The sequence below is a fragment of the Astatotilapia calliptera genome, chromosome 16 (assembly GCF_964374335.1).
Source record: "Astatotilapia calliptera chromosome 16, fAstCal68.1, whole genome shotgun sequence".
Taxonomy (NCBI): Eukaryota; Metazoa; Chordata; class Actinopteri; order Cichliformes; family Cichlidae; genus Astatotilapia; species Astatotilapia calliptera.
In genome coordinates this window covers 30,184,820-30,212,665 of record NC_137437.1, presented here as the reverse complement: position 1 = coordinate 30,212,665, position 27,846 = coordinate 30,184,820, and the positions used below count along the sequence as shown (strand labels likewise).

The 27,846-nt window shown below is 35.1% G+C and overlaps 1 protein-coding gene and 2 long non-coding RNA genes across 4 annotated transcripts in view; 2 read left to right on the top strand and 1 right to left on the bottom strand.

Annotated features, from left to right (window-relative positions):
• The window catches only part of LOC113007388 (inactive dipeptidyl peptidase 10), a 434,773-nt gene that overhangs the window by 175,605 nt on the left and 231,322 nt on the right, over nucleotides 1-27,846 (top strand). The window lies entirely within an intron of this gene.
• LOC145421207 (uncharacterized) overlaps nucleotides 1-27,846 on the bottom strand; it is a 72,574-nt gene that overhangs the window by 26,162 nt on the left and 18,566 nt on the right. The gene's annotated exons all lie outside the window — the stretch shown is intronic.
• LOC145421113 (uncharacterized) lies at nucleotides 22,749-23,660 on the top strand. The gene is made up of 2 exons (XR_013902404.1): nucleotides 22,749-23,445; nucleotides 23,506-23,660. It is a non-coding gene; the product is annotated as an uncharacterized LOC145421113 (long non-coding RNA).

The following is a 27,846-nucleotide window of genomic DNA, read 5'->3' as shown; positions in this document are numbered from 1 at the left end:
TTCCAGTGTTAACAATTTATCATTAAAATGTGAATTTTTAGAGATATATGACATGGATGACTTGTTGACTTAGAAGCCACGAATTCCCCAATATGCAAATTTGAATGCCTGAGACCACATATATGATTGGCTGGCTGGGAAGCCGTGCAGGCCCTGATTTGTGGATTTGAATTCCTCAGCCCTCAGATATGATTGGCTGGCTTAGAAGCCATGAAGGCCCCAATATGCAAATTTGAATGCCTCAGGACACATATATGATTGGCTGGGAAGCCGTGCAGGCCCTGATTTGAAAATTTGAATTTCTCAGTCCTCACAGAGGATTGGCTGCCTGGGGACCTGGCAGAAATATATAGAAATACTATGATTAAGCATAAATACTACATTTAGTAGAAATACTATGTTTTAGCACAAATCCTATAAAAGCAGAAATAGTATAATTTAGCAGAAATACTATATTAAGCACAAATCCTATAAAAAGCAGAAATAGGATGATTAAGCATAAACACTACATTTAGCAGAAATACTATGTTTGAGCAAAAATCCTATAAAAAGCAGAAATACTATATTAGGTACAAATCCCATAAAAAGCAGAAATAGTATGATTAAGCATAAATACTACATTTAGTAGAAATACTATGTTTTAGCACAAATAGTATAAAAAGCAGAAATATTGTAATTTAGCAGAAATACTATATTAGGCACAAATCTTATAAAATAGCAGAAATAGTATTATTTAGCACAATAGTAATAAGTTAAACAGAAAAATTGGAAAAGCAAAATGGACAGCTGAAAAAATGCTGAACATGCTGAGGGTCCCTCAAATATACTTGTTAAATGAAAAAATCAGCAAAAAAAATGCACAGGGAGAGAGAAGTAAGTTTCTAGGTCAGCCTGGGAGCTGGTGAATTTGAATCCACCAATCAGAGAGCCTGTGTACTTTTTCCCGCCAAAACATGTGCCTCTTTTTACACACGCAGCACAGAGAGACACAGGATTATTGCAGCCTATTTCTCATAGTGAGGACTCCCCTCAAACAAATGACCATAATTTCCAAACCGTAGGGGCTAGAGCGGTCATTCTTACACCGTTTTGTTCAGAAGAGATGGGGGAATCTTCCAGTGTTTACAATTTATCATTAAAATATGAATTATTAAAGATATTTGACTTGTAATGCACCATAACTGAGTAGAGCGAAGCAAAAACTGCCTTGACTTGCCCTCAAACAACGCTTTCTAACTCGAAATCTATTTGGAGTATCGATATCATTCTTTCACCGTAAGAGACAGCAGGCTTTGGTGAACAATCATGGAAATTTTCAGGTCTCTGTGGAAATCCAACAAAAAGTTATGACGAGAGAAAAAAGTGGTTCATTTCCACAGTTTGAAATCTGAAGAAATCTGAGCGAAGGACGAATTTCCTACCCTCAAACAAGTCCAACTCATTTCAGAACGGTAATAGGTGAGAAAGAAATTCTTGAATTGTGAGCGTCAGGGGTGTCTGAAGATATTCGGGGACAAGCCTCATGTCTTAACTTTGCTTCGTTAAGGAGATATGACGATTCGAATATGCCTCTCATTACAGAAATCCAGCGGTGATTTTGAACAAACTCTCCATTCACTTTATATGGAGAGTTTTCTGACCTTGTGTTAGTCTGAGGAGATTTGCAAAAATTCTATAAATCCCACAACAATGATAGTTACATTTTCTGAAAGCCAGCAAAAATACCTACATTTTGATGTATAATTTGTGGAAATTGAGTGAAAATTGAGCAAGTAGCAAGAAGTTGTTCGGACATGAAGAGAAGACTGCAAAAGCTTCAGTGGCACACTGGAAGCCAAGAGCATAGCAACCATAACAACGCATGTATTTTGTGAAAAATCACAATTGTGCAACTCAAAACTTTAAGAGGCATAAAAGTAAAACGGTAAAATATTTGAAAAAGCTGAATCATACATGAATAGCCCAATAATTTGTGAACATTTTAAAGTTTGAATGGTTTTTCTAGGCGAAAGTATGAGGAAGTAGTTAAGTTTCAAAAACAAGCAAAATTTAGCAGAATTGCGGAAGTTTTCCATTCATTTCAATGGGACAAATTAAAGGAAAAAAGCTTAATATTTTAAAAAGTATAATAGCAAAAAATAGCAAAAGTCATAGCCCGCATTAGCAGAAATAGTAGAATAGTTTAAAATTTGAACGGCGAAAATTGGCTGAAAATTGTGGGACTAGTTAAGTGCCAAAGAAGTACAAAAATTGGCAACTAGAATAATAAAGAATAAAGAGAAACAGGAACTCAATAGTGTGGATGCTTAAAGCATCCACACAATAATAACTAGAAAAATTTGCATTTCCTGCGAAAATGCAGTGTGGATGCTTAAAGCTGAAGCTGTATGCAAAAAGTAGCTGAAAAAGCTGAAAAGTTGCAGAAATTGTAAAAACTTTGCAGAAGCAAAAGAAGTTTGCTAAAATGGAATAACTTAGCAGAACTGCAATATCTTAGAGGAAACATAATACTTGGCAGAAATACAATAGCATAGCAGAATTTAGCAGAAATATTGTAACTTACCACAAACATGATAACTTCTCAAAAATACAAGAATTTAGGAGAAATAGTATAAGATAACAGAAAGAATATATTTAGCCAAAAATACTTAAACATTACAGAAACACTATGATTTAGAAAAATAGTACAACAGAGCAGAAATATTGTGATTTACCAGAGACACTGTGATGAACTATGAATATTGTAATTTTAAATTGAGACTATGTTTTAGCACAAATATTATAATTTGGCAGAAATACTATAATTTAGCAGAAATACTATATTAAGCACAAATCCTATAAAAAGCAGAAATGGTATGATTAAGCACAAATACTACATTTAGTAGAAATACTTTGTTTTAGCACAAATCCCATAAAAAGCAGAAATACTGTACTATGATTTAGTAGAAAAACTATAATTAATCAGAAATACTAAATTAAGCACAAATCCTATAAAAGCAGAAATAGTATATTAAGCACAAATCTTATAAAATAGCAGAAACAGTATGATTTAGCACAATAGTAATAACTTAAACAGAAAAACTGGAAAAGCAAAATGGACAGCTGAAAAAATGCTGAACATGCTGAGGGTCCCTCAAATATACTTGTTAAATGAAAAAAATTAGCAAAAAAATCTATAACAGCCACACAATCACAAATATGTACACATAAGGAAACACACATGCACAGAGAGACACACTACCAAGATCAAATTCAGTCACCCAGTCTAAATATATTAAATTAGAATCTTAGAATGAGATCATCCCATTAAAAGGCTTTCTCTCTCTCTCTCTCTCTCTCTCTCTCTCTCTCTCTCTGTCACACACAGACACACACACACACACAGACACACAGGGAGAGAGAAGTAAGTTTCTAGGTCAGCCTGGGAGCTGCTGAATTTGAATCCACCAATCAGAGTGCCTGTTTACGTTTTCCCGCCAAAAGAGGTGCACCTTTTTACACACGCAGGCACAGAGAGGCACAGGATTATTGCAGCCTACTTTTCATAGTGACGACTCCCCTCAAACAAATGACCATAATTTCCAAACCGTAGGGGCTAGAGCGGTCATTCTTACACCGTTTTGTTCAGAAGAGATGGGGGAATCTTCCAGTGTTTACAATTTATCATTAAAATATGAATTATTAAAGATATTTGACTTGTAATGCAGCATAACTGAGTAGAGCGAAGCAAAAACTGCCTTGACTTGCCCTCAAACAACGGTTTGTAACTTGAAATCTGTTTGGAGTATCGATATCATTCTTTCACCGTAAGAGACAGCAGGCTTTGGTGAACAATCATGGAAATTTTTAGGTCGCTGTGGAAATCCAACAAAAAGTTATGACGAGAGAAAAAAGTGGTTCATTTCCAGACTTTGAAATCTGAAGAAATCTGAGCGAAGGACGAATTTCCTACCCTCAAACAAGTCCAACTCATTTCAGAACGGTAATAGGTGAGAAAGAAATTCTTGAATTGTGAGCGTCAGGGGTGTCTGAAGATATACCGGGACAAGCCTCATGTCTTAACTTTGCTTCGTTAAGGAGATATGACGATTCGAATATGCCTCTCATTACAGAAATGCAGCGGTGATTTTGAACAAGCTCTCCATTGACTTTATATGGACAGTTTTCTGACCTTGTGTTAGTCTGAGGAGATTTGCGAAAGTTCTATGAATACCACAACAATGATAGTGACATTTTCTGAAAGCCAGCAAAAATGCCTACGTTTTGATGTATAATTTGTGGAAGTTGAGTGAAAATTGAGCAAGTAGCAGGAAGTTGTTCGGACATGAAGAGAAGACTGCAAAAGCTTCAGTGACACACTGGAAGCCAAGAGCATAGCAACCATAACAACGCATGTATTTTGTGAAAAATCACAATTTTGCAACTCAAAACTTTAAGAGGCATAAAAGTAAAACAGTAAAAGATTTGAAAAAGCTGAATCATACCTGAATAGCCCAATAATTTGTGAACATTTTAAAGTTTGAATGGTTGTTCTAGGTGAAAGTATGAGGAAGTAGTTAAGTTTCAAAAACAAGCAAAATTTAGCAGAATTTTGGAAGATTTCCATTCATTTCAATGGGACAAATTAAAGGAAAAAAGCTTAATATTTTAAAAAGTATAATAGTTAAAAATAGCAAAAATCATAGCAGAAATTAGCAAAAATAGTTGAATAGTTTAAAATTTGAACGGTGAAAATCGGCTGAAAATTGTGGAAGTAGTTTAACGGCGAAAAGTGTACGGAAACACCCAGAATAATAATAATAACTAGAAAAATTTGCATTTCCTGCGAAAATGCAGTGTGGATGCTTAAAGCTGAAGCTGTATGCAAAAAGTAGCTGAAAAAGCTGAAAAGTTGCAGAAATTGTAAAAACTTTGCAGAAGCAAAAGAAGTTTGCTAAAATGGAATAACTTAGCAGAACTGCAATATCTTAGAGGAAACATAATACTTGGCAGAAATACAATAGCATAGCAGAATTTAGCAGAAATATTGTAACTTACCAGAAACATGATAACTTCTCAAAAATACAAGAATTTAGGAGAAATAGTATAAGATAACAGAAAGAATATATTTAGCCAAAAATACTTAAACATTACAGAAACACTATGATTTAGAAAAATAGTACAACAGAGCAGAAATATTGTGATTTACCAGAGACACTGTGATGAACTATGAATATTGTAATTTTAAATTGAGACTATGTTTTAGCACAAATATTATAATTTGGCAGAAATACTATAATTTAGCAGAAATACTATATTAAGCACAAATCCTATAAAAAGCAGAAATGGTATGATTAAGCACAAATACTACATTTAGTAGAAATACTTTGTTTTAGCACAAATCCCATAAAAAGCAGAAATACTGTACTATGATTTAGTAGAAAAACTATAATTAATCAGAAATACTAAATTTAGCAGAAATACTATATTAAGCACAAATCCTATAAAAGCAGAAATAGTATATTAAGCACAAATCTTATAAAATAGCAGAAACAGTATGATTTAGCACAATAGTAATAACTTAAACAGAAAAACTGGAAAAGCAAAATGGACAGCTGAAAAAATGCTGAACATGCTGAGGGTCCCTCAAATATACTTGTTAAATGAAAAAAATTAGCAAAAAAATCTATAACAGCCACACAATCACAAATATGTACACATAAGGAAACACACATGCACAGAGAGACACACTACCAAGATCAAATTCAGTCACCCAGTCTAAATATATTAAATTAGAATCTTAGAATGAGATCATCCCATTAAAAGGCTTTCTCTCTCTCTCTCTCTCTCTCTCTCTCTCTCTCTCTCCCTCTGTCACACACAGACACACACACACACACAGACACACAGGGAGAGAGAAGTAAGTTTCTAGGTCAGCCTGGGAGCTGCTGAATTTGAATCCACCAATCAGAGTGCCTGTTTACGTTTTCCCGCCAAAAGAGGTGCACCTTTTTACACACGCAGGCACAGAGAGGCACAGGATTATTGCAGCCTACTTTTCATAGTGACGACTCCCCTCAAACAAATGACCATAATTTCCTAACCGTAGGGGCTAGAGCGGTCATTCTTACACCGTTTTGTTCAGAAGAGATGGGGGAATCTTCCAGTGTTAACAATTTATCATTAAAATATGAATTATTAAAGATATTTGACTTGTAATGCAGCATAACTGAGTAGAGCGAAGCAAAAACTGCCTTGACTTGCCCTCAAACAACGGTTTGTAACTTGAAATCTGTTTGGAGTATCGATATCATTCTTTCACCGTAAGAGACAGCAGGCTTTGGTGAACAATCATGGAAATTTTCAGGTCGCTGTGGAAATCCAACAAAAAGTTATGACGAGAGAAAAAAGTGGTTCATTTCCAGACTTTGAAATCTGAAGAAATCTGAGCGAAGGACGAATTTCCTACCCTCAAACAAGTCCAACTCATTTCAGAACGGTAATAGGTGAGAAAGAAATTCTTGAATTGTGAGCGTCAGGAGTGTCTGAAGATATACCGGGACAAGCCTCATGTCTTAACTTTGCTTCGTTAAGGAGATATGACGATTCGAATATGCCTCTCATTACAGAAATGCAGCGGTGATTTTGAACAAGCTCTCCATTGACTTTATATGGACAGTTTTCTGACCTTGTGTTAGTCTGAGGAGATTTGCGAAAGTTCTATGAATACCACAACAATGATAGTGACATTTTCTGAAAGCCAGCAAAAATGCCTACGTTTTGATGTATAATTTGTGGAAGTTGAGTGAAAATTGAGCAAGTAGCAGGAAGTTGTTCGGACATGAAGAGAAGACTGCAAAAGCTTCAGTGACACACTGGAAGCCAAGAGCATAGCAACCATAACAACGCATGTATTTTGTGAAAAATCAAAATTTTGCAACTCAAAACTTTAAGAGGCATAAAAGTAAAACAGTAAAAGATTTGAAAAAGCTGAATCATACCTGAATAGCCCAATAATTTGTGAACATTTTAAAGTTTGAATGGTTGTTCTAGGTGAAAGTATGAGGAAGTAGTTAAGTTTCAAAAACAAGCAAAATTTAGCAGAATTTTGGAAGATTTCCATTCATTTCAATGGGACAAATTAAAGGAAAAAAGTGGAATATTTTAAAAAGTATAATAGTTAAAAATAGCAAAAATCATAGCAGAAATTAGCAAAAATAGTTGAATAGTTTAAAATTTGAACGGTGAAAATCGGCTGAAAATTGTGGAAGTAGTTTAACGGCGAAAAGTGTACGGAAACACCCAGAATAATAATAATAATAACTAGAAAAATTTGCATTTCCTGCGAAAATGCAGTGTGGATGCTTAAAGCTGAAGCTGTATGCAAAAACTAGCGGAAAAAGCTGAAAAGTTGCAGAAATTGTAAAAACTTTGCAGAAGCAAAAGAACTTTGCTAAAATGGAATAACTTAGCAGAACTGCAATATCTTAGAGGAAACATAATACTTGGCAGAAATACAATAGCATAGCAGAATTTAGCAGAAATATTGTAACTTACCAGAAACATGATAACTTCTCAAAAATACAAGAATTTAGGAGAAATAGTATAAGATAACAGAAAGATTATATTTAGCCAAAAATACTTAAACATTACAGAAACACTATGATTTAGAAAAATAGTACAACAGAGCAGAAATATTGTGATTTACCAGAGACACTGTGATGAACTATGAATATTGTAATTTTAAATTGAGACTATGTTTTAGCACAAATATTATAATTTGGCAGAAATACTATAATTTAGCAGAAATACTATATTAAGCACAAATCCTATAAAAAGCAGAAATGGTATGATTAAGCACAAATACTACATTTAGTAGAAATACTTTGTTTTAGCACAAATCCCATAAAAAGCAGAAATACTGTACTATGATTTAGTAGAAAAACTATAATTAATCAGAAATACTAAATTTAGCAGAAATACTATATTAAGCACAAATACTATAAAAAGCAGAAATAGTATGATTAAGCATAAATACTACATTTAGCAGAAATACTATATTAAGCACAAATCCTATAAAAGCAGAAATAGTATATTAAGCACAAATCTTATAAAATAGCAGAAATAGTATGATTTAGCACAATAGTAATAAGTTAAACAGAAAAATTGGAAAAGCAAAATGGACAGCTGAAAAAATGCTGAACATGCTGAGGGTCCCTCAAATATACTTGTTAAATGACAAAAATCTGCAAAAAAATTTATTACAGCCACACAATCACAAATATGTACACATGAGGAAACACACATGCACAGAGAGACCCACACACAAGATCCAATTCAGTCAACCAGTCTAAATATATTGAATTTAAATCTTAGAATGAGATCATCCCATTAAAAGCCTCTCTCTCTCTCTCTCTCTCTCTCTCTCTCTCTGTCACACACACACACACACACACACACACACACACACACACACACAGGGAGAGAGAAGTAAGTTTCTAGGTCAGCCTGGGAGCTGGTGAATTTGAATCCACCAATCAGAGAGGCTGTGCACTTTTCCCCACCAAAACAGGTGCATCTGTTTACACACGCAGCAGCACAGAGAGACACAGGATTATTGCAGCCTATTTCTCATAGTGAGGACTCCCCTCAAACAAATGACCGTAATTTCCTAACCGTAGGGGCTAGAACGGTCATTCTTACACCGTTTTGTTCAGAAGAGATGGGGGAATCTTCAAGTGTTGACAATTTAATATTAAAATATGAATTTTTAGAGATATATGACATGGATGACTTGTTGACTTAGAAGCCACGAATTCCCCAATATGCAAATTTGAATGCCTGAGACCACATATGTGATTGGCTGGCTGGGAAGCCGTGCAGGCCCTGATTTGTGGATTTGAATTCCTCAGCCCTCAGATATGATTGGCTGGCTTAGAAGCCATGAAGGCCCCAATATGCAAATTTGAATGCCTCAGGACACTTATTTGATTGGCTGGGAAACTGTGCAGGCCCTGATTTGAAAATTTGAATGTCTCAGTCCTCACAGAGGATTGGCTGCCTGGGGACCTGGCAGAAATATATAGAAATACTATTATTAAGCATAAATACTACATTTAGTAGAAATACTATGTTTTAGGACAAATATTATAAAAAGAAGAAAAACTATAATTTAGCAGAAATACTATATTAAGCACAAATCCTATAAAAAGCAGAAATACTATAATTTAGAACAAATAGTATAAAAAGCAGAAATACTATAATTTAGCAGAAATACTATGTTAAGCACAAATCCTATAAAAAGCAGAAATACTATAATTTAGCAGAAATACTATGTTAGGCACAAATCCTATAAAAAGCAGAAATACTATAATTTAGCAGAAATACTATATTAGGCATAAATCCTATGAAAAGCAGAAATAGTATGATTTAGCAGAAATATTGTATTTAGCACAAGTACCGAAAAGTACCAGAAATACTATGATTTAGCAGAATAGTAATAACTTATTGAAACACAAATGCACAGAGGGACACACAAACACAGGCTCTAATCCAGTCAACCAGTCTAACTATGTTCAATTTAAATCCTACAATGACATGCTGTCAAATAAGGGCAGGGTCCTCTCTCTCCCACTAAACACACACACACACACACACACACACACACACACACACACACACACACACACACAGGGAGAGAGGACTAAGTTTCTAGGTCAGCCTGGGAGCTGCTGAATTTGAATCCACCAATCAGAGAGGCTGTTTACGTTTTCCCGCCAAAACAGGTGCATCTTTTTACACACGCAGCACAGAGACATAGACCTGCTTCTTTCAGTTTATTTCACATAGTGAGGATTCCCCTCAAACAAATGACCATAATTTCCTAACCATAGGGGCTAGAGCGGTCATTCTTACACCGTTTTGTTCAGAAGAGATGGGGGAATCTTCAAGTGTTGACAATTTATCATTAAAATATGAATTTTTAGAGATATATGACATGGATGACTTGTTGACTTAGAAGCCACGAATTCCCCAATATGCAAATTTGAATACCTGGAGCCCACATACATGATTGGCTGGCTGGGAAGCTGTGCAGGCCCTGATTTGTGGATTTGAATTCCTCAGCCCTCAGATATGATTGGCTGGCTTAGAAGCCATGAAGGCCCCAATATGCAAATTTGAATGCCTCAGGACACATATATGATTGGCTGGGAAGCCGTGCAGGCCCTGATTTGAAAATTTGAATTTCTCAGTCCTCACAGAGGATTGGCTGCCTGGGGACCTGGCAGAAATATATAGAAATACTATGATTAAGCATAAATACTACATTTAGTAGAAATACTATGTTTTAGCACAAATACTATAAAAAGCAGAAATACTATAATTTAGCAGAAATACTATATTAAGCACAAATCCTATAAAAAGCAGAAATAGGATGATTAAGCATAAACACTACATTTAGTAGAAATACTATGTTTGAGCAAAAATCCTATAAAAAGCAGAAATACTATATTAGGCAAAAATCCCATAAAAAGCAGAAATAGCATGATTAAGCATAAATACTACATTTAGTAGAAATACTATGTTTTAGCACAAATAGTATAAAAAGCAGAAATACTATAATTTAGCAGAAATACTATATTAAGCACAAATCCTATAAAAAGCAGAAATAGGATGATTAAGCATAAACACTACATTTAGTAGAAATACTATGTTTAAGCAAAAATCCTATAAAAAGCAGAAATACTATATTAGGCACAAATCCTATAAAAAGCAGAAATAGCATGATTAAGCATAAATACTACATTTAGTAGAAATACTATGTTTTAGCACAAATAGTATAAAAAGCAGAAATATTGTAATTTAGCAGAAATACTATATTAAGCACAAATCCTATAAAAAGCAGAAATACTATATTAAGCACAAATTCTATAAAAAGCAGAAATACTATATTAAGCACAAATTCTATAAAAAGCAGAAATACTATATTAAGCACAAATTCTATTAAAAGCAGAAATACTATATTAAGCACAAATCTTGTAAAATAGCAGAAACAGTATGATTTACCACAATAGTAATAAGTTAAACAGAAAAATTGGAAAAGCAAAATGGACAGCTGAAAAAATGCTGAACATGCTGAGGGTCCCTCAAATATACTTGTTAAATGAAAAAATCAGCAAAAAAATGCACAGGGAGAGAGAAGTAAGTTTCTAGGTCAGCCTGGGAGCTGCTGAATTTGAATCCACCAATCAGAGAGCCTGTGTACTTTTTCCCGCCAAAACAGGTGCATCTTTTTACACACGCAGCAGAGAGAGGCACAGGATTATTGCAGCCTATTTCTCATAGTGAGGACTCCCCTCAAACAAATGACCATAATTTCCAAACCGTAGGGGCTAGAGCGGTCATTCTTACACCGTTTTGTTCAGAAGAGATGGGGGAATCTTCCAGTGTTTACAATTTATCATTAAAATATGAATTATTAAAGATATTTGACTTGTAATGCACCATAACTGAGTAGAGCGAAGCAAAAACTGCCTTGACTTGCCCTCAAACAACGCTTTGTAACTCGAAATCTATTTGGAGTATCGATATCATTCTTTCACCGTAAGAGACAGCAGGCTTTGGTGAACAGTCATGGAAATTTTCAGGTCTCTGTGGAAATCCAAAAAAAAGTTATGACGAGAGAAAAAAGTGGTTCATTTCCAGAGTTTTAAATCTGAAGAAATCTGAGCGAAGGACGAATTTCCTACCCTCAAACAAGTCCAACTCATTTCAGAACGGTAATAGGTGAGAAAGAAATTCTTGAATTGTGAGCGTCAGGGGTGTCTGAAGATATTCGGGGACAAGCCTCATGTCTTAACTTTGCTTCGTTAAGGAGATATGACGATTCAAATATGCCTCTCATTACAGAAATCCAGCGGTGATTTTGAACAAGCTCTCCATTCACTTTATATGGAGAGTTTTCTGACCTTGTGTTAGTCTGAGGAGATTTGCAAAAATTCTATAAATCCCACAACAATGATGGTGACATTTTCTGAAAGCCAGCAAAAATACCTACGTTTTGATGTATAATTTGTGGAAGTTGAGTGAAAATTGAGCAAGTAGCAGGAAGTTGTTCGGACATGAAGTGAAAATTGCAAAACCTTCAGTGGCACACTGGAAGCCAAGAGCATAGCAACCATAACAACACATGTATTTTGTGAAAAATCACAATTTTGCAACTCAAAACTTTAAGAGGCATAAAAGTAAAACAGTAAAAGATTTGAAAAAGCTGAATCATACCTGAATAGCCCAATAATTTGTGAACATTTTAAAGTTTGAATGGTTGTTCTAGGTGAAAATATGAGGAAGTAGTTAAGTTTCAAAAACAAGCAAATTTTAGCAGAATTGCTGAAGTTTCCCATTCATTTCAATGGGACAAATTAAAGGAAAAAAGTGGAATATTTTAAAAAGTATAATAGTTAAAAATAGCAAAAATCATAGCAGGAAAGAGCAAAAATAGCTGAATAGTTTAAAATTTGAACGGTGAAAATCGGCTGAAAATTGTGGAAGTAGTTTAACGGCGAAAAGTGTACGGAAGCAACTAGAATAATAATAATAATAATAATAAAGAATAAAGAGAAACAGGAACTCAATAGTGTGGATGCTTAAGCATCCACACAATAACTAGAAAAATTTGCATTTCCTGCGAAAATGCAGTGTGGATGCTTAAAGCTGAAGCTGTATGCAAAAACTAGCTGAAAAAGCTGAAAAGTTGCAGAAATTGTAAAAACTTTGCAGAAGCAAAAGAAGTTTGCTAAAATGGAATAACTTAGCAGAACTGCAATATCTTAGAGGAAACATAATACTTGGCAGAAATACAATAGCATAGCAGAATTTAGCAGAAATATTGTAACTTACCAGAAACATGATAACTTCTCAAAAATACAAGAATTTAGGAGAAATAGTATAAGATAACAGAAAGAATATATTTAGCCAAAAATACTTAAACATTACAGAAACACTATGATTTAGAAAAATAGTACAACATAGCAGAAATATTGTGATTTACCAGAGACACTGTGATGAACTATGAATATTGTAATTTTAAATTAAGACTATGTTTTAGCACAAATATTATAATTTGGCAGAAATACTATAATTTAGCACAAATACTATAAAAAGCAGAAATACTATAATTTAGCAGAAATACTATATTAAGCACAAACCCTATAAAAAGCAGAAATACTGTACTATGATTTAGTAGAAAAAACTATAATTAATCAGAAATACTATATTTGGCAGAAATACGGTATTTGGCACAAATCTTATAAAATAGCAGAAATAGTATGATTTAGCACAATAGTAATAACTTAAACAGAAAAATTGGAAAAGCAAAAATGGACAGCTGAAGAAATGATGAACATGCTGAAGGTCCCTCAACTATACTTGTTAAATGAAAAAAATCAGCAAAAAAATCTATAACAGCCACACAATCACAAATATGTACACATAAGAAAACACACATGCACAGAGAGACACACACACAAGATCCAATTCAGTCAACCAGTCTAAATATATTGAATTTGAATCTTAGAATGAGATCATCCCATTAAAAGCCTTTCTCTCTCTCTGTCACACACACACACACACACACACACACACACACACACACACACACACACACACACACACACACACACAGGGAGAGAAAAGTGAGTTTCTAGGTCAGCCTGGGAGCTGCTGAATTTGAATCCACCAATCAGAGAGCCTGTGCACTCTTTCCCTCCAAAACAGGTGCATCCTTTTTACACACGCAGCAGCACAGAGAGACACAGGATCATTGCAGTCTATTTCTCATAATGATGACTCCCCTCAAACAAATGACCATAATTTCCTAACCGTAGGAGCTAGAACGGTCATTCTTACACCGTTTTGTTCAGAAGAGATGGGGGAATCTTCAAGTGTTGACAATTTATCATTAAAATATGAATTTTTAGAGATATATGACACGGATGACTTGTTGACTTAGAAGCCACGAATTCCCCAATATGCAAATTTGAATACCTGGAGCCCACATACATGATTGGCTGGCTGGGAAGCTGTGCAGGCCCTGATTTGTGGATTTGAATTCCTCAGCCCTCAGATATGATTGGCTGGCTTAGAAGCCATGAAGTCCCCAATATGCAAATTTGAATGCCTCAGGACACATATATGATTGGCTGGGAAACCGTGCAGGACCTGATTTGAAAATTTGAATGTCTAAGTCCTCACAGAGGATTGGCTGCCTGGGGACCAGGCAGAAATATGTAGAAATACTATGATTAAGCATAAATACTACATTTAGTAGAAATACTATGTTTTAGCACAAATCCTATAAAAAGCAGAAATACTATATTAAGCACAAATTCTATAAAAAGCAGAAATACTATATTAAGCACAAATCCTATTAAAAGCAGAAATACTATATTAAGCACAAATCTTATGAAATAGCAGAAACAGTATGATTTAGCACAATAGTAATAAGTTAAACAGAAAAATTGGAAAAGCAAAATGGACAGCTGAAAAAATGCTGAACATGCTGAGGGTCCCTCAAATATACTTGTTAAATGAAAAAATCAGCATAAAAATGCACAGGGAGAGAGAAGTAAGTCTCTAGGTCAGCCTGGGAGCTGCTGAATTTGAATCCACCAATCAGAGAGGCTGTGTACTTTTTCCCGCCAAAACAGGTGCATCTTTTTACACACGCAGCAGAGAGAGGCACAGGATTATTGCAGCCTATTTCTCATAGTGAGGACTCCCCTCAAACAAATGACCATAATTTCCTAACCGTAGGGGCTAGAGCGGTCATTCTTACACCGTTTTGTTCAGAAGAGATGGGGGAATCTTCCAGTGTTAACAATTTATCATTAAAATGTGAATTTTTAGAGATATACGACATGGATGACTTGTTGAGTTGGAAGCCACGAATTCCCCAATATGCAAATTTGAATACCTGGAGCCCACATACATGATTGGCTGGCTGGGAAGCTGTGCAGGCCCTGATTTGTGGATTTGAATTCCTCAGCCCTCAGATATGATTGGCTGGCTTAGAAGCCATGAAGGCCCCAATATGCAAATTTGAATGCCTCAGGACACATATATGATTGGCTGGGAAGCCGTGTAGGCCCTGATTTGAAAATTTGAATGTCTAAGTCCTCACAGAGGATTGGCTGCCTGGGGACATGGCAGAAATATATAGAAATACTATGATTAAGCATAAATACTACATTTAGTAGAAATACTATGTTTTAGCACAAATACTATAAAAAGCAGAAATACTATAATTTAGCAGAAATACTATATTATTAAGCACAAATCCTATAAAAAGCAGAAATACTATATTAGGCACAAATCCTATAAAAAGCAGAAATAGTATGATTAAGCATAAATACTACATTTAGTAGAAATACTATGTTTTAGCACAAATAGTATAAAAAGCAGAAATATTATAATTTAGCACAAATAGTATAAAAAGCAGAAATATTATAATTTAGCACAAATAGTATAAAAAGCAGAAATATTATAATTTAGCACAAATAGTATAAAAAGCAGAAATACTACATTTAGTAGAAATACTATGTTTTAGCACAAATAGTATAAAAAGCAGAAATATTATAATTTAGCACAAATAGTATAAAAAGCAGAAATATTATAATTTAGCACAAATAGTATAAAAAGCAGAAATATTATAATTTAGCACAAATAGTATAAAAAGCAGAAATACTACATTTAGTAGAAATACTATGTTTTAGCACAAATAGTATAATAAAGCAGAAATACTATAATTTAGCAGAAATACTGTATTTAGCACAAGTACCGAAAAGTACCAGAAATACTATGATTTAGCAGAATAGCAATAACTTACAAAATTACAAATATGGAGGCATATTGAAACAGAAATGCAGAGAGGGACACACAAACACAGGCTCTAATCCAGTCAATCAGTCTAACTATATTCAATTTAAATCCTACAATGACATGCTGCCAAATAAGGGCAGGGTCCTCTCTCTCCCACTAAACACACACACACACACACACACACACACACACACACACACACACACACACACACACACACACACACACAGACAGACACAGAGGGAGAGAGCTGCCGAATTTAAATCCACCAATCAGAGTGGCTGTTTACGTTTTCCCGCCAAAAAAGGTGCATCTTTTTACACATGCAGCAGAGAGAGGCACAGGATTATTGCAGTCTATTTCTCATAGTGACGACTCCCCTCAAACAAATGACCATAATTTCCTAACCGTAGGGGCTAGAACGGTCATTCTTACACCGTTTTGTTCAGAAGACATGGGGGAATCTTCCAGTGTTTACAATTTATCATTAAAATATGAATTATTAAAGATATTTGACTTCTAATGCACCATAACTGAGTAGAGCGAAGCAAAAACTGCCTTGACTTGCCCTCAAACAACGCTTTGTAACTTGAAATCTATTTGGAGTATCGATATCATTCTTTCACCGTAAGAGACAGCAGGCTTTGGTGAACAATCATGGAAATTTTCAGGTCTCTGTGGAAATCCAACAAAAAGTTATGACGAGAGAAAAAAGTGGTTCATTTCCAGACTTTGAAATCTGAAGAAATCTGAGCGAAGGACGAATTTCCTACCCTCAAACAAGTCCAACTCATTTCAGAACGGTAATAGGTGAGAAAGAAATTCTTGAATTGTGAGCGTCAGGGGTGTCTGAAGATATTCGGGGACAAGCCTCATGTCTTAACTTTGCTTCGTTAAGGAGATATGACGATTCGAATATGCCTCTCATTACAGAAATCCAGCGGTGATTTTGAACAAGCTCTCCATTCACTTTATATGGAGAGTTTTCTGACCTTGTGTTAGTCTGAGGAGATTTGCGAAAATTCTATAAATCCCACAACAATGATAGTGACATTTCCTGAAAGCCAGCAAAAATACCTACGTTTTGATGTATAATTTGTGGAAGTTGAGTGAAAATTGAGCAAGTAGCAAACAGTTGTTCGGACATGAAGAGAAGACTGCAAAACCTTCAGTGACACACTGGAAGCCAAGAGCATAGCAACCATAACAACGCATGTATTTTGTGAAAAATCACAATTTTGCAACTCAAAACTTTAAGAGGCATAAAAGTAAAACAGTAGAAGATTTGAAAAAGCTGAATCATACCTGAATAGCCCAATAATTTGTGAACATTTTAAAATTTGAATGGTTGTTCTAGGTGAAAATATGAGGAAGTAGTTAAGTTTCAAAAACAAGCAAATTTTAGCAGAATTGCAGAAGTTTCCCATTCATTTCAATGGGACAAATTAAAGGAAAAAAGCTTAATATTTTAAAAAGTATAATAGTTAAAAATACCAAAAGATATAGCAGGAATTAGCAAAAATAGCTGAATAGTTTAAAGTTTGAACGGTGAAAATAGCACAAAAACTGTGGAAGTAGTTAAACGGCGAAAAGTGTACGGAAGTCCTAAGAATAATAAAGAATAAAGAGAAACAGGAACTCAATAGTGTGGATGCTTAAAGCATCCACACAATAACTAGAAAAATTTGCATTTCCTGCGAAAATGCAGTGTGGATGCTTAAAGCTGAAGCTGTATGCAAAAAGTAGCTGAAAAAGCTGAAAAGTTGCAGAAATTGTAAAAACTTTGCAGAAGCAAAAGAAGTTTGCTAAAATGGAATAACTTAGCAGAACTGCAATATCTTAGAGGAAACATAATACTTGGCAGAAATACAATAGCATAGCAGAATTTAGCAGAAATATTGTAACTTACCAGAAACATGATAACTTCTCAAAAATACAAGAATTTAGGAGAAATAGTATAAGATAACAGAAAGAATATATTTAGCCAAAAATACTTAAACATTACAGAAACACTATGATTTAGAAAAATAGTACAACAGAGCAGAAATATTGTGATTTACCAGAGACACTGTGATGAACTATGAATATTGTAATTTTAAATTAAGACTATGTTTTAGCACAAATATTATAATTTGGCAGAAATACTATAATTTAGCACAAATACTATAAAAAGCAGAAATACTATAATTTAGCAGAAATACTATATTAAGCACAAACCCTATAAAAAGCAGAAATACTGTACTATGATTTGGTAGAAAAAACTATAATTAATCAGAAATACTATATTTGGCAGAAATACGGTATTTGGCACAAATCTTATAAAATAGCAGAAATAGTATGATTTAGCACAATAGTAATAACTTAAACAGAAAAATTGGAAAAGCAAAAATGGACAGCTGAAGAAATGATGAACATGCTGAAGGTCCCTCAACTATACTTGTTAAATGAAAAAAATCAGCAAAAAAATCTATAACAGCCACACAATCACAAATATGTACACATAAGAAAACACACATGCACAGAGAGACACACACACACAAGATCCAATTCAGTCAACCAGTCTAAATATATTGAATTTGAATCTTAGAATGAGATCATCCCATTAAAAGCCTTTCTCTCTCTCTCTCTCTCTCTCTGTCACACACGCACACACACACACACACACACACACAGGGAGAGAAAAGTGAGTTTGTAGGTCAGCCTGGGAGCTGCTGAATTTGAATCCACCAATCAGAGAGCCTGTGCACTCTTTCCCTCCAAAACAGGTGCATCCTTTTTACACACGCAGCACAGAGAGACACAGGATCATTGCAGTCTATTTCTCATAATGACGACTCCCCTCAAACAAATGACCATAAATTCCTAACCGTAGGAGCTAGAACGGTCATTCTTACACCGTTTTGTTCAGAAGAGATGGGGGAATCTTCAAGTGTTGACAATTTATCATTAAAATATGAATTTTTAGAGATATATGACATGGATGACTTGTTGACTTAGAAGCCACGAATTCCCCAATATGCAAATTTGAATGCCTGAGGCCACATATATGATTGGCTGGCTGGGAAGCTGTGCAGGCCCTGATTTGTGGATTTGAATTCCTCAGCCCTCAGATATGATTGGCTGGCTTAGAAGCCATGAAGGCCCCAATATGCAAATTTGAATGCCTCAGGACACTTATATGATTGGCTGGGAAACCGTGCAGGCCCTGATTTGAAAATTTGAATGTCTCAGTCCTCACAGAGGATTGGCTGCCTGGGGACCTGGCAGAAATATATAGAAATAGTATGATTAAGCATAAATACTACATTTAGTAGAAATACTATGTTTTAGCACAAATACTATAAAAAGCAGAAATACTATAATTTAGCAGAAATACCATATTAAGCACAAATCATATAAAAAGCAGAAATACTATATTAAGCACAAATTCTATAAAAAGCAGAAATACTATATTAAGCACAAATCCTATTAAAAGCAGAAATACTATATTAAGCACAAATCTTATGAAATAGCAGAAACAGTATGATTTAGCACAATAGTAATAAGTTAAACAGAAAAATTGGAAAAGCAAAATGGACAGCTGAAAAAATGCTGAACATGCTGAGGGTCCCTCAAATATACTTGTTAAATGAAAAAATCAGCAAAAAAATGCACAGGGAGAGAGAAGTAAGTTTCTAGGTCAGCCTGGGAGCTGCTGAATTTGAATCCACCAATCAGAGAGCCTGTGTACTTTTTCCCGCCAAAACAGGTGCCTCTTTTTACACACGCAGCAGAGAGAGGCACAGGATTATTGCAGCCTATTTCTCATAGTGAGGACTCCCCTCAAACAAATGACCATAATTTCCTAACCGTAGGGGCTAGAGCGGTCATTCTTACACCATTTTGTTCAGAAGAGATGGGGGAATCTTCCAGTGTTAACAATTTATCATTAAAATGTGAATTTTTAGAGATATACGACATGGATGACTTGTTGACTTAGAAGCCACGAATTCCCCCAATATGCAAATTTGAATGCCTGAGGCCACATATATGATTCGCTGCCTGGGAAGCCGTGCAGGCCCTGATTTGTGGATTTGAATTCCTCAGCCCTCAGATATGATTGGCTGGCTTAGAAGCCATGAAGGCCCCAATATGCAAATTTGAATGCCTCAGGACACATATATGATTGGCTGGGAAACCGTGCAGGCCCTGATTTGAAAATTTGAATGTCTAAGTCCTCACAGAGGATTGGCTGCCTGGGGACCTGGCAGAAATATATAGAAATACTATGATTAAGCATAAATACTACATTTAGTAGAAATACTATGTTTTAGCACAAATACTATAAAAAGCAGAAATACTATAATTTAGCAGAAATACTATATTAAGCACAAATCCTATAAAAAGCAGAAATACTATATTAAGCACAAATTCTATAAAAAGCAGAAATACTATATTAAGCACAAATCCTATTAAAAGCAGAAATACTATATTAAGCACAAATCTTATGAAATAGCAGAAACAGTATGATTTAGCACAATAGTAATAAGTTAAACAGAAAAATTGGAAAAGCAAAATGGACAGCTGAAAAAATGCTGAACATGCTGAGGGTCCCTCAAATATACTTGTTAAATGACAAAAATCTGCAAAAAAATGCACAGGGAGAGAGAAATAAGTTTCTAGGTCAGCCTGGGAGCTGCTGAATTTGAATCCACCAATCAGAGAGCCTGTGTACTTTTTCCCGCCAAAACAGGTGCATCTTTTTACACACGCAGCAGAGAGAGGCACAGGATTATTGCAGCCTATTTCTCATAGTGAGGACTCCCCTCAAACAAATGACCATAATTTCCAAACCGTAGGGGCTAGAGCGGTCATTCTTACACCGTTTTGTTCAGAAGAGATGGGGGAATCTTCCAGTGTTAACAATTTATCATTAAAATGTGAATTTTTAGAGATATACGACATGGATGACTTGTTGACTTAGAAGCCACGAATTCCCCCAATATGCAAATTTGAATGCCCGAGGCCACATATATGATTGGCTGCCTGGGAAGCCGTGCAGGCCCTGATTTGTGGATTTGAATTCCTCAGCCCTCAGATATGATTGGCTGGCTTAGAAGCCATGAAGGCCCCAATATGCAAATTTGAATGCCTCAGGACACATATATGATTGGCTGGGAAACCGTGCAGGCCCTGATTTGAAAATTTGAATGTCTAAGTCCTCACAGAGGATTGGCTGCCTGGGGACCTGGCAGAAATATATAGAAATACTATTATTAAGCATAAATACTACATTTAGTAGAAATACTATGTTTTAGCACAAATACTATAAAAAGCAGAAATACTATAATTTAGCAGAAATACTATATTAAGCACAAATCCTATAAAAAGCAGAAATACTATATTAGGCACAAATCCTATAAAAAGCAGAAATAGTATGATTAAGCATAAATACTACATTTAGTAGAAATACTATGTTTTAGCACAAATAGTATAAAAAGCAGAAATATTATAATTTAGCACAAATAGTATAAAAAGCAGAAATATTATAATTTAGCACAAATAGTATAAAAAGCAGAAATACTACATTTAGTAGAAATACTATATTTTAGCACAAATAGTATAATAAAGCAGAAATACTATAATTTAGCAGAAATACTGTATTTAGCACAAGTACCGAAAAGTACCAGAAATACTATGATTTAGCAGAATAGCAATAACTTACAAAATTACAAATATGGAGGCATATTGAAACAGAAATGCAGAGAGGGACACACAAACACAGGCTCTAATCCAGTCAATCAGTCTAACTATATTCAATTTAAATCCTACAATGACATGCTGCCAAATAAGGGTAGGGTTCTCTCTCTCCCACTAAACACACACACACACACACACACACACACACACACACACACACACACACACACACACACACACACACACACACAGACAGACACAGAGGGAGAGAGCTGCCGAATTTAAATCCACCAATCAGAGTGGCTGTTTACGTTTTCCCGCCAAAAAAGGTGCATCTTTTTACACACGCAGCAGAGAGAGGCACAGGATTATTGCAGTCTATTTCTCATAGTGACGACTCCCCTCAAACAAATGACCATAATTTCCTAACCGTAGGGGCTAGAACGGTCATTCTTACACCGTTTTGTTCAGAAGACATGGGGGAATCTTCCAGTGTTTACAATTTATCATTAAAATATGAATTATTAAAGATATTTGACTTGTAATGCACCATAACTGAGTAGAGCGAAGCAAAAACTGCCTTGACTTGCCCTCAAACAATGCTTTGTAACTTGAAATCTATTTGGAGTATCAATATCATTCTTTCACCGTAAGAGACAGCAGGCTTTGGTGAACAATCATGGAAATTTTCAGGTCTCTGTGGAAATCCAACAAAAAGTTATGACGAGAGAAAAAAGTGGTTCATTTCCAGACTTTGAAATCTGAAGAAATCTGAGCGAAGGACGAATTTCCTACCCTCAAACAAGTCCAACTCATTTCAGAACGGTAATAGTTGAGAAAGAAATTCTTGAATTGTGAGCGTCAGGAGTGTCTGAAGATATGCGGGGACAAGCCTCATGTCTTAACTTTGCTTCGTTAAGGAGATATGACGATTCGAATATGCCTCTCATTACAGAAATGCAGCGGTGATTATGAACAAACTCTCCATTGACTTTATATGGAGAGTTTTCTGAACTTGTGTTAGTCTGAGGAGATTTGCAAAAATTCTATAAATCCCACAACAATGATGGTGACATTTTCTGAAAGCCAGAAAAAATACCTACGTTTTGATGTATAATTTGTGGAAGTTGAGTGAAAATTGAGCAAGTAGCAAACAGTTGTTCGGACATGAAGAGAAGACTGCAAAAGCTTCAGTGGCACACTGGAAGCCAAGAGCATAGCAACCATAACAACACATGTATTTTGTGAAAAATCACAATTTTGCAACTCAAAACTTTAAGAGGCATAAAAGTAAAACAGTAAAAGATTTGAAAAAGCTGAATCATACCTGAATAGCCCAATAATTTGTGAACATTTTAAAGTTTGAATGGTTGTTCTAGGTGAAAATATGAGGAAGTAGTTAAGTTTCAAAAACAAGCAAATTTTAGCAGAATTGCTGAAGTTTCCCATTCATTTCAATGGGACAAATTAAAGGAAAAAAGTGGAATATTTTAAAAAGTATAATAGTTAAAAATAGCAAAAATCATAGCAGGAAAGAGCAAAAATAGCTGAATAGTTTAAAATTTGAACGGTGAAAATCGGCTGAAAATTGTGGAAGTAGTTTAACGGCGAAAAGTGTACGGAAGCAACTAGAATAATAACTAGAAAAATTTGCATTTCCTGCGAAAATGCAGTGTGGATGCCTTAACGGCTGAAGATATCTGCTGAAAAAAGCTGAAAAAGTTGAAACAAAAAAAAAAAAAAAAAAAAGATGCCCTGAGCAGGATTCGAACCTGGCCCTCCTGATCAAAGGGCAGCTATTTAGCTCACTGAGCCAAACACTTTCTCACAAAGAAAAGGTGGAGAGATTGACAATTGTGCTAGCAGAATTTGGGCAAAAAAAAAGGGGTGAAAATTCTGCTGAAAAGAGTTCCATCAGCAGAATTTCTGCTGAAAAGAGGTGAATGAGCAGAATTCTGCTGAAAAGAGTTTTTTTTCTGAAAACAGCAGAAAAAACTGATAATTTTGCTGAAAAGAGTTGAATGAGCAGAATTCTGCTGAAAAGAGGTTTTTGCTGAAAAAGAGCTGATAAAGTTTGGATTTGTGCTGAAAAGGGGTTAAAAAAACTGAAAATTTTGCTGAAAAGGGGTGAATAAAATGAAATTTGTGTTGAAAAGAGTTTAAAAAAAGTTTAACTGTTAAGTGAAAGAAATGTTGCCATAAGCTGGATTTGAACCCAGGCCTCCCAGTCTGAGAACAGATGCTTATCTCACTGAGGTAAAGCACAGCTCAGGCCATCATGCAAAATCAGTGACCACATTGATAATGTGTACCATTCATTTCAATGGTCAAAAGTCATAACACACATCAGCAGAAATAGCAGAATTTTTTAAAGTTTAAACATAGCATTTCTGCTAAAACTTAGTATTTATACTAAATAATATTTTTTTCCTGCCAAATCATAGCATTTGTGCTGGAACACAGAAAGTTCCACCAAATCATACAATTTGTACTAAAACATTATTTATGATTTAGCAGAAACATTGGGACTTGGTAGAAATACTATGATTTACATGAAATACTTTGACTTAGCAGAAGTACTACAATCTAGGAAAAAAGTACTAAAGCATAGCAGAAATTCTATCATTGAGCAGAATTACTAGGATTTAGAAGAAATACTAAGATTTGGCACAAACACTGATGTGGCTCAAGAACCTTTATTGTGCAGTTATACTATGATTTGGAAGAAATACTATACTTTGGCACAAATACTATGATTTGGAAGAAATACTATGTTTTAGCACAAATACTATGATTTGGCTCAAATACTATAACTATCCTCGGTCAGAAGGAGAGGCTGACATCCAGGGATTAGATTACCACAGGTGGAGTTTATTGCGGTCAGATGGATGGTACAGGGAGGTATGGCATACAGTAGGAGGATGTGGAGAGGTGATATGGTGTGGTTTCTATGATTAAGAACAGGGTATGCATTACAACATGCATACAGATTAAAGATTAAGAAAACTGGTAACAAATTCCTCCACTACAAATCAGTCTGATGCCACTTTTTACAGGGTTCCCGTTTACTAAGGCACTACCCAAAAGGCGCCACAAGAGGGCACTCCAACACAAGAGATGACCTATTTACACTGATGCACTTAGTAAACAGCCCCTACTTAGCCACTACATAATACAGTGATATTACAGTATACAAATTCACACGAATACTATGATTTGGCAGAAATACTATGACTGAGTAGTAATACTATAACATAACAGATTTCCTAAAAAAAACTATTAAATTGCAGTAATTCTATGACTTGGCAGAGATACTACGTTTTAGCACAAATACTATAACAACGCAGAAATACTATGACTTAGTAGTAATACTATAACATAACAGTTCAATGTTCTTGCACAAATACCACAATATGGCAGAAATACTATGTTTTAGCACAAATACTGTGATTTGGTATAAATACTATGATTTGGCACACATACTATATTCCGCAGATACACTATAACATAACAGATATGCTACAACTTAGTAGTAATACTATAACATAACAGAATTATTATTTGGGCACAAATACCACGATTTGGCAAAAATACTATGATTGGGTACAAATACTATGATTTGGCAATAATACTGCATTTTAACACAACTACTGAGATTTAATTGAAATACTATGATTTAGAAGAAATACTATTACTCCATACAAATACGATACTTTGGGACAAATACTATGTTTTGGTTCTAATACTATGATGTGCAACAAATACTATGATTTGGCACAAGTACTATGATTTAGTACAAATACTATGATTTGGCAGAAATACTATGACTTAGTAGTAATACTATAACATAACAGATTTCCTAAAAAAAAACTATGAAATTGCATTAATTCTGGGCTTGGTATATGTAGGTCAGTTAAATTAGCTGCACCTGCTGTAGTCAGCCCTTACACACACAGACACAGAGAGAGGTGTGAGTTTTCTTCAGTGTATTTCTGACATTCAGGATTCCCCTCGAACAAATGGCCATAATTTCCTAACCGTAGAGGCTAGAACGGTCATTCAGGCATCGTTTTATTCAGAAGAGATGGGGGAATCTTCAGGTCTTCATAATTCAGAGATAAAACATAAATTCTTAAAGATATATGACTTGTAATACACTGTAACTGAGTAGAGGCGAAGCAAAAACTGCCTTGACTTGCGCTCAAACAACCTTTGGTAACTCTAAATCTATATGGAGCATCAAAATTATTCTTTCACCGTAAGAAACAGCAGGCTTTGGTGAACAGTCATGGAAATTTTCAGGGCTCTGTGGAAATCCATCAAAAAGATATGACGAGAGAAAAAAGTGGTTCATTTCCAGAGATTGAAATCTGATGAAATCTGAGCGAGGGACAAATTTCCTACCCTCAAACAAGTCCAACTCATTTCAGAACGGTAATAGGTGAGAAAGAAATTCTTGAATTGTGAGCGTCAGGAGTGTCTGAACATATACGGGGACAAGCCTCATGTCTTAACTTCGCTTCGTTAAGGAGATATGACAATTTGAAAATGCCTCTCATTAGAGAAATCCAGCGGTGATTTTGAACAAACTCTCCATTGAGTTTATATGGAGAGTTTTCTGACTTTGTGTTACTCTGAGGAGATTTGCAAAATATCTATGAGTCCCACAACAATGATAGTGACATTTTCTGAAAGCCAACAAAAATACCTACGTTTTGGTGTATAATTTGTGGGGCTTGAGTGGGAATTGAGCGAGTAGCAAGAAGTTGTTTGGACATGAAGAGAAAATTCAAACAGTTTCACTGTCCCCTCTGAGTTAATTGCATAGCAACCATAGCAACGCATGTATTTTCTGAAAAATCACAATTTTGCAACTGAAAACTCAAAGAGGGATAAGATTAAAACGGTAGAAGATCTGAAAAAGCTGAATCATACAGGAATAGCCAAATCATTTGAGAACATTTTAAAGTTTGAATGAAGTTTCTAGGTGAAAGTATGAGGCAGTAGTTAAGTTTCAAAGACAAGAAAGTTTTAGCAGAATTGTGGAAGTTTCCCATTCATTTCAATGGGACAAATTAAAGGAAAAAAGTGTAATATTTTAAAAAGTATAATAGTAATAAACACCAAAAGTCATAGCCGGCATTAGCAGAAAGAGCAGAACAGTTTAGAGTTTGAACGGTGAAAATAGCACAAAAATTGTGGAAGTAGATCCACGGCAAAAAGTGTACGGAAACACCCGGAATAATAATAAAGAAGAAAGAGAAACAGGATCTCACTAGAAAAATTTGCATTTCCTGCGAAAATGCTGTGTGGATGCCTTTACGCTGAGGATGTCTGCTGAAAAAAGCTGAAAAAGTTGAAAAAAAAATATTGCCCGGAGCGGGATTCGAACCTGGCCCTGCTGGTACTCAAGGGAGGTTCTCATCTCACTGCGCCACAGTCATTCTCACAAATAGAGGTGGAGAGACTGACAATTGTGCTGAAATGAGCAGAAGAGGCTGAGAATTGTGCTGATAAGAGGTGGAAAGGCTGAAAATGTTTCAGAAGAGGTGAATAAGCAGAATTTGGGCAGAAAAGAGGTGAAAACTCTGAATATTTTGCTGAAAAGGGTTCAATCAGCAAAATTTCTTCTGAAAAGAGTTCAATCAGCAGAATTTAACTGAAAAATGTTTTTTTCTGAAAACAGCAGAAAAAACTGAAAATTTTGCTGAAAAGAGTTGAATGAGCAGAATTCTGCTGAAAAGAGTTGAATGAGCAGAATTCTGCTGAAAAGAGGTTTTTGCTGAAAACAGCTGAAAAAGCTGGTATTTGTGCTGAAAACAGCAGAAAAAACTCAAAATTTTGCTGAAAAGACTTCAATCAGAAGAATTCTGCTGAAAAGAGGATAAGTGGTGAAAAAACTCAAAATTGTGCTGAAAAGGGGTGAAAAAGCTTAAATTTGTGTTGAAAAGAGTTAAAAAAAAGTTTAAGTATTGACTGAAAGAAATGTTGCCATAAGCGGGATTTGAACCCGGGCCACCCAGTCTGAGAACGGATGCTCATCTCACTGAGCTAAAACACAGGTCAAGCCGGCAAGGAAAATCAGTGAGGCCACTGATGATATGGCAGAAATGGGCAAAAAATATTGCCAAAAAAAAATCAATATCTCAAAAAGTATAGAAGTTATGAGCACCAAAAGTCATAGCCGGCATTAGCAGAAAGAGCAGAATTTTTTAAAGTTTGAATGGCGAAAATCGGATGAAAACTGTGGGAGTAGTTCCACGGCAAAAAGTGTACGGAAACACCCGGAATAATAAAGAATAAAGAGAA